Below are 8,614 nucleotides of genomic sequence, written 5' to 3'. Positions count from 1 at the left end.
AGGTTTCTTTGGCTCACAGACCTGTAGGCTCTACAACAAGCATAGCACCAACATCTGTTTCTGGTGAGGGATTTAGAGAACTTCCACTCATGGAGGAAGGTGGAGGGGAGTAGGCATGACATGGCAAGAGAGAAAGGAGAAGAGAGAGGGAAGAAAGTGCCAGACTGTTTTTAACAGCCAGATCCTACAGAAACTAAGAGTGGCTCACTCCTGTAATCCCAGCACTTTGGGAGGCCGAGGCGGGCGGATCACAAGGTCAGGAGATCCAGACCACGGTGAAAGCCAGTCTCTACTAAAAAATACAAAAAACTAGCCGGGCGTTGTGGCGGGCACCTGTAGTCCCAGCTACTCAGGAGGCTGAGGCAGGAGAATGGCGTGAACCCGGGAGGCGGAGCTTGCAGTGAGCCGAGATCGCGCCTCTGCACTCCAGCCTGGGCAACAGAGCGAGACTCCGTCTCAAAAAAAAAAAAAAGAGTAGTAACTCACTAAATCCTGCAAGAATGGCACCAAGAAGTCCGTGAGAATTCTGCACCTTTACCCCCAAAACCTCTCACTAGGCGCAACCTCCAACATTAGGGACTACATTTCAACATGAGACTTGGAAGGAACAAATACCCAAAATACGTCAACCACTGTATTGATAACCTTGGCTAAGTTACTTAATTGTGTTGTGTGTAAAATCAGGATAGTAATGGTATTTGCTTCATAGAGTTGGTTCGATGATTAAATAAGTTAATATATGTAGAGCCTTTATAAAATATCTGGCACTTGGTAAATATTTAATAAATGTTAGTTATTATTATTTGGGTAAGGACATTGTTCATTCTGAAGTAATAACCAAATAAGTTCCCTTTTATAAATTATAGGTCTTATGTGTCCAAAGCCTAAGCATTTTGTGATATAATCTAGTCCAAAGATAAACATGTCACTGGCAATAGAATGACTGTTGAGGCAGAACTTACAAATTATGCCAGTTGTTCTTTGTCCATAGTTGAAGGCTTTCGGACACCTTTTTTTGTGAATAATTGCTTCAGCGACTCCCTTTAGGAATGTTAATTGAAGAAGTGTAGTCACACATTTCTGTGATTTAACACACTCTAAGCCTGAAAGGCAGAACTTGGGGGAAGAGCTAGACTACTATTCATGTGTAATTGTGAGACCTTCTGGAAGGAAGGGTTTCAAGAATACAGATTTTCTCCCCTGAGGGTTAATCAAAACTAGTTTCTGAAAGGGCATCTGGAGAGAGGAATCTGCTGGAGGGTCACTCAGTACCCAGAGTAAGGGTTTAGCTTTGGGTATTGCTATTTTCCTAAAAGATGGGTAATAACACTGCTTTTGGATCTAAGTGCTCTGAATCCTCTGGATTTACTGGAATTTTCTTTAGGAAGCTTTCCCTGATCCTGACCTACTCCCCAGTTCCTTCCAGGCCTGGACTCCTTTTGTCAGAGACAAGATGTTTTTATTTTTATTTCAAGAGGAAAAGTTTAAAATGAAGATTTTGATAGTGGGATGTGCAGAGCAAAGAGAAGAGAAGAATGTCATGAAAGCAGTGGAAGCATTACAAAGATATGAGAGAACAAAGCACCAATGGTTTTGGTTTAACAGGGGAACCAGTTTTCTACCTAAGATAATCTATAAGTTTCCAAATACCTTAGGAACTTGGCATTTGGACACGGATACTCTGTTAGGCCATTCTTGCATTGCTATAAATAAATACCTGAGGCTGGGTATTTTATAAGAAAAGACATTAAATTGGCTCACAGTTCTACAGGCTGTCATGGCAGAAGGTGAAAGAGAAGTAGGCACCTCACACCGTGAGAGCAGGAGTAAGACAGAGAAAGTGGTTGGGTGGGAGGGGCATGGGGCGAGATATCACACATTTAAACAACCAGATCTCAGGAGAACTCACTCACTATGGTGAGGACAGCACTAAGCCATGAGGGAATCTACCTCCCTGTCCAAACATATCCCACCAGGCCCCACCTTCAACAAAGGATGGCATCTCAACATGAGGTTTGGAGGGTACATCTAAACTTTATCAGATGCTTTTCTATCTGGGGAAGAATAAATAGGCTGTGTCAATTTCGAAATGCTTCCAGTTACTGCTTTCTCTCCATCAGAGGACAGCTTATTTGGCACCCAGTGGTGTGGGGAGTTGTCAGCTTGAAGCTGGCAAGAGTCTTCTACCAGCTGTTCTCACTTCATACTAAGATCCAGAGAGTGGCTGGGATCTCCTGAAAAGATCTTCCACTTCTCTTTTTGGTGAGCATTTTTGGGTTTTACTCAAGGAAGAGCTGGCACTGCCGGGATGGAAGAAACAGATGGAATATACGTTCTTCAGAGCTCAGATTATGTTGGCAGATGGGGGTGGAGTGATGTTATAGGTACCAAGAACCCAAATGGTGCCATACCACATTTAGTAGGCTGCTGGCATGTGCATATTTTGTTTAATTAGCAGTTTTTGTAAGTCATAAGCATATGCTTTGTTACTTTTTGTTGTTTTAATGTTAAGCTATTATGTACTTTAGTGAAGTCTTATGCCTTCTCTGAGTGAGTTTTGCTTATAATTAGCAACTCAGCACTATATGTCATCCCCAGCCTTTCCTGAACATGCCCCATCTCCCTCTACCACACTGCCTCGTACTGTCTTGCTAATAGGCATTGTGGGAGATACAAAGGAAAGGTAGATGCAGATTCTTCTCTAAGTTCCCTTGTAGGAAAGGAGTAGAAAAGTGGACCAGAGAAAGGCTCTAGGACCAAAACAATTCAGTGCTTACCTAGGAACAAATGTGCCCTGGTAAATTCCGGTAAGAGATGGAGTGGAAGCCAGAAGTTCCCAGTAGAGTTGGCAATAAAAACTTGGAGAAATCTGACTGAAGCTAGGCAAAGAGAAAACAGACCAAGGGTGCCATTTGCAGGAATAGAGCCTGATGCTGAATTGAAAGGTTGCTAAGATAGAGGCTCCTTTTCTCTACTCCTATATGCTGAGGATTTCACCAATGTTTAACTACCAAATTGAGTAACATTGTCCAGTTTGCCAAGAGTCAGGCTCTCATGCCAGTTGACTTTTTTGGAACCCAAGTTTTTATAATGTTCCTTTCTTGTGTGATTGCTACTGTTTTCTATTGTGTGGCTTCATGGCAGTCATGGGCAGAGACCTTTCATTAAAAGCCACAAGTAATTTCTGGGACCAGGCTATGTGTTTCAAAGATTTTATTGATAGATGAAGAAAGTAAACAGCAGAAAATTAATTTCAATGATAAGATGTGGACTTTCTTGTGTCCTATAAACCCAGACTATAGCCCATTGTATTAGTTCATTCTTACATTGCTATAAAGAACTACCGGAGACTGGCTAATTTATAAAGAAATAGGTTTAATTGACTCACAGTTTCATAGGATGTACAGGAGCCATTGCTGGGGTGGCCTCAGGAAACTTACAATCATAGTGGAAGGTGAAGGAGAAGCAACTGCATCTACATGGCAGGAGCAAGAGGAAGTGGGAGAGATAAGGAGGAGGTGCTGTACACTTTTAAACAACTATATCTCATGAGAACTCTATCACTAAGAGAGCAAGGGGGAAGTCTGCCTCCATCATTCAATCACCTCCCACCAGGCCCCTCCTCTAACACTGAGAATTACAATTTGACAAGAGATTTGGGTGGGGACAGAGGGCCAAACCATATCACTTATCTTCCAAAATGCTTCCCTGCTTAGTCTGTAGGTGGATGCCTTGAGTCAAGGGACAGATTATCTTGCCAAAATGTTAGTACTCTAGAACAGTATGTCTCAGACCTTAATGTGCATTTAAATCACCTGGGGATCTTGTTAAAATGCACATTATGATTCAATTGGTTGGAAGTGGGGCCTAAGGTTTTGCATTCTAACAAGTTCCTAGGTGATGCTGAAGCCCAAATTTGAAGTAGCAAGGCCTAGACCATGCCATTCTTTCTCAGAATTTAAGTGCAAACAGTGGGAGTTCTAGAAAGAAGAGGGACATTCTTGTTTCATGAGCTTGTAATCTGTTCTTTAGCACCTATTTCCCTTCTTATTTCCCTTCCCTTTTCCTAGGTTAGGTCCTGCTCTAACCTAGGACAGTTGACAGTGTATGCCCTATTCCCATCTTAAGGAGACTCACAGTGGAATAGTACAGAAAGTATAGAAAATACAGCATTAAGCATTATTCATTTTCAAATGACTCCATGCATGAGGTTTCCATTTTCTAATTTGGACTGTACCTGGTCAGGCCTAAGCCATTCATTGTTTACTTCTAGCTTAAGTGCAAGTTAGCTCTTGACATTCTTGGATAAACGTATTGAACAAGAGCTCTTTCTGTGCCTGTCTGTCTCTGTCTTTTCTTACTCTTTCCTTGTCTCTGTCTCTCTCACCCCCTGACCCCCCTCCCCACACACCTTCATATATGGACAAGAAACAATGAATGGGAATGAGGCCGTCAAGTCCAACCCTTCATACACAGAAATATCTCTCCATTAAAAAGCAAAACAAATTCCGGAGACAATTTTTTGAATAACATACACTCAGTTTATGTGACCAAACTAAACACCAAGTTCCAGTTTGAAACATTTGAATTCAAGTACAACAATGACTAGCTGCTTTTATTTGCACAGCTAATCCATCTAATTTGGTGCTTTTCCTAGAAAAAAAGAAAAATATTTGCCTCAAAGGTAAATTTGTGTCTGTCCTTTTATTGTACTAGAAAACCGCTATATTCGTTATCCTCTGCTATACAACAAATTACCCAAAATATAGTGGCTTAAAAGCAACCACTTATTTTCACAGTTTTTATAGGTCAGAAATCTGGGCATAGCTTAGCTGGGCTCTCAGCATCAGTTTTTCACATAAGGTGGTGAATAAAGCGTCATCCATGACTGTAGTCTCATCTAAAGGTTTGGCAGGAGAAAGGTTCAATTTCAAACTCAGTGACGTAGTTATTGGAAGGATTCATTTCCTCATGGGCCATTGGACTGAGGGCCTCAGTTCCTCGTTGGTTGCTGGCTGCAGGCTTCCCTCAGTTCCTTGCCACATGGCCCCTCCAAGTTTCTCTCCATATAGGCAGCTCACAATACTTTAGCTTTCTTCATTGGAATGGGTGACTGGGTGAGCAAGAGAGAGTGTCAACAGGAGAGAAAAGAGTAAAAGCAGACAGAAATCCTGGTCTTTTATTACCCAATCATGGATGTGGCATCACATCACTTCCATCGTACACCATTGGTGAGAAGCAAGTCATTATGTTCATCTCACATGCAAGGGGATGGGATTAGACAAAGGATGTCAAACCAAGATGCAGAGATTGTTGGAGGTCATTTCAAAGGGTGCTAATCATAGTGACCAAAGATTTGAAACTATATGTTTTCTGGTTTTATCAAGTAAAGTTTAAAAATACTAGAAATAGAGTAATTCTAAGTGATTTCTTTAATTATTGCCAGAAAGGCACCTGACATTACCTGGCTTCACCTGTGACTGCCTCCTTGCATTCTACTCCTATTCAGAAAAAAACTCAGAGGGGCAGAGGGGCAAGTATAGCGAAAGTGTTGGGGCAGTCAATATCCCTTCCAAAGCCAATATTCAGAGTCTTTTTGTATTATTTCTGGGGTATTAGATATTGTAGGTGTGCTGGAGTTGCTGGTTGACTACACTTTAGGTAGTTAATAATTTTAGAAACTACAGGGGGATAAGATGGAAGGTAAAACAGGATGGGCTTTAAAAAATGTAGGATGATTTTTGTGTGAGCCAATTTTCAATGTGATAGAAATTCCCTGCACCAATCTTCACTGCTCTTTTCTAGTACATGGCAATTGCTATAGTTAAAATTGCTAGTGAACAAAATTTCTTTTCTCTGTGGTGACTATGACTTATAAATCCTTAGCATGTCCTCCTACAGAATACTTTCTCTTCTTCCATTCAGTTTCTTCAGTGAATAATTGACAATATTCAGAAGGTAAAAGAAGAGCACTAAGGAAAAGAGTGTGTCTGTTTCTCTCCTCTCAGGATGATGTGTATTCAAGGACAGATGGTTAAACTTTCTCTATTTTTGCCACATTGGTCCTTAAGTTATCCCTCAAAGAAAATTCTTCCTATCTTTCTTCAAAGGGAAGAACTTTTCCAACAGATGTTGAGGAGCAGAATATGAACTTGGGTAAAGAAAATATAAACAGCAAGACATTCTTTTTAAGAAAATTTAATTCACAGGTACTGCCCATTCACTGGCCTAAAGAAGGGAGAATTTTTAGAAGCAGGAAGAGCAGGCTGTTTTGATTTCCTGATGGGACTGAGCTGAGGAGGGGTTACCTGTGTCTTAAGAATCCCTATCCCGTTCAAAACTTTACTAGAGTCACAGCCGTAAGTAATACTTTTCTTAGTTTTCCCTCTTCTAAAAAATTTAGGCTAGAATGAGACTGCAGCTTCCTCAAAGAGAGAAACACAAATGTTGAGGTAGGAACTTGCCCTTGCCTGGGGTAGGCACCAGCAGAGGAAGAAGAAGAGATCAAATTTATAGCCGAACTGTTCAAGCATTCAAGGTTAAAGAGTTGACTGTGGAGTGAAAATAAGATGAATCCCAGAGGCTAAGGGGTGCTATAACAGCCAGAAAATTCTGGGGGATGTATTCTAGCTCTGTGATATTAGGCAAGTTATCAACTTTTCTGAGCCTTAGTTTACTCACCCATACAGTGTTATATCTCACAAGATTGTTGTTCATTTACAATGGGATGAGGTATATAAAGCTCAGTAACTCATGATCATTATTATTGTTGACTTGTTGATTAGGAGTGAGAATATATGATAGCCTCAGGTTTACTACTTCTGTGTGAAGATTACTGATTCTACCTTTTATACACATTTTGCTAAATCCTTCATTCATCCTCTCAAAATGTATTACATTTTACTAGAAAACTAGCATTGCTTTATGTCAGCGTTTTGCAACAGCAGCATTATTGTCATTTTGGACAAAATAAGCATTTGCTGGGGAGTGATATCTTGTGCATCATATTTTGTTTAGAAACGACCAGGGTATCTACCCACTAGATGCCAATAGCTAGTACAATTTCCCCTGCTCTGCCTCAGTTGGGACATTCAAAAACTCTCTGGACATTGCCAGATGTCCCCAGAGGACAAAACTGCTCTCCACTGAGCTATCAGTGTTTCAGATTCTAGGGATAGAAATACAAGTTAAGAGGCCTGTAGAAGTCCAGAGGGCTAGGGAAAGGGATGAGATAAAGATCCACAACTGGAAATAAAAATAGGTAACAAAAACCAGGAAAAGAGATGAAATCACTATTTGAGAATGTGTAAGTTAAGAAAAAAAAAAAAAAAAAAAACAACAACAATTAAGAATGGAACCCTGATGAATACTGCCAATGTAAGACTGCTTGTGTCCCTTTCAAATCCATTATCCCTCTCTTCAATGGAAATCAAGCTTGATGCTCCATGGCCTTAAGACCCAGTTTAGCCACTGGCATATGAGGGGTGGTGATCTGTGCAACTGTTGGGTCTTGTCTAATTTAGAGATAAGCTGATTCTCTTTGGAGGACACTTTGTCCTCTCACGGGCTGCAATGCAGACAAGGCCGTGTCCCTGCTTCAGACAAACAGATGAGAACAATTAGAGATGCCTCAAAAACAATATGAAAAGAGTCTGGGTCCAAAATCTTATGTGAATGGAAAGTAAACTTATATCTTGTTTAATGCTTTGTGTCTGCATTTTGGCACCAGAGACTGGTGCAAGAATCAGAGACTCAAAATGTGAAGAGATCCAGAAAAGTGTGGTGTCATGGAAGTTAGAGAGCCTCAGAAAAGAAAAGGTAATCAACAGTACCATAGAGGCAAGTCTGGTTAGATGGGAGGTGGAAAGGTAAGTTGACAAATGTTGATTCAATGATATCTTTAATGATCGCAAATTCAGAAGAATGCTGAAAGCAGAAGTAAAATTGCAATGTAATGAGTCAAGTGGAGATGTGAAATTGAACATGATTAATATAGGTAACACTTTTTCAAAGTTTGAAAAAGAAGCGGAAGAACTACATGTGAATTATTTGGGGAGGATAAAGGATTCAAGGGAGGGTTATTTTCTCGACTTTTAAATTTGAAATAATTATAGATCCATAGGAGCATGCAAAGTAATATACAAAAGACCCCAGGCACTTTTCACCCAGCCTTCCCAAACATTAACATTCTACATAACTGTAGTACAGTATCAAAACCAGAGAAAATAATTTAGTAAAATCCATAAATTTTATTCAGATTTTATCCTTTATACATTCACTTAGGTGTATGTATGTGTATGTGTGACTCCATGAGATTTTATTAGATGTGTATCTTTGTGTAATCACCACCACAATCCCAACACAATACAAAAAAATACAACTACATGATAAGACTCTCTCTTGCTATCCTTTTATAGCCATACCCATCCCTTCTTCATCCCCAGACCTCTGCTATCACCAGTTTTCTAAAACTGATACTCAACTTTTTCCAGCTTTGACCATTGAAAGCTCTTTCAGACTGGCATCTGTCCCCTTTTAATATGACTCGATTCCCTTACATCTATCTATCTATCTATCTATCTATCTATCTATCTATCTATCTATCTATCTATCT

This window comes from Piliocolobus tephrosceles, chromosome 15 (assembly GCF_002776525.5).
Source record: "Piliocolobus tephrosceles isolate RC106 chromosome 15, ASM277652v3, whole genome shotgun sequence".
In the NCBI taxonomy this organism is placed as follows: domain Eukaryota; kingdom Metazoa; phylum Chordata; class Mammalia; order Primates; family Cercopithecidae; genus Piliocolobus; species Piliocolobus tephrosceles.
The sequence above is the reverse complement of the archived record's forward strand: the minus strand, read 5'-3'. Positions refer to the sequence as shown.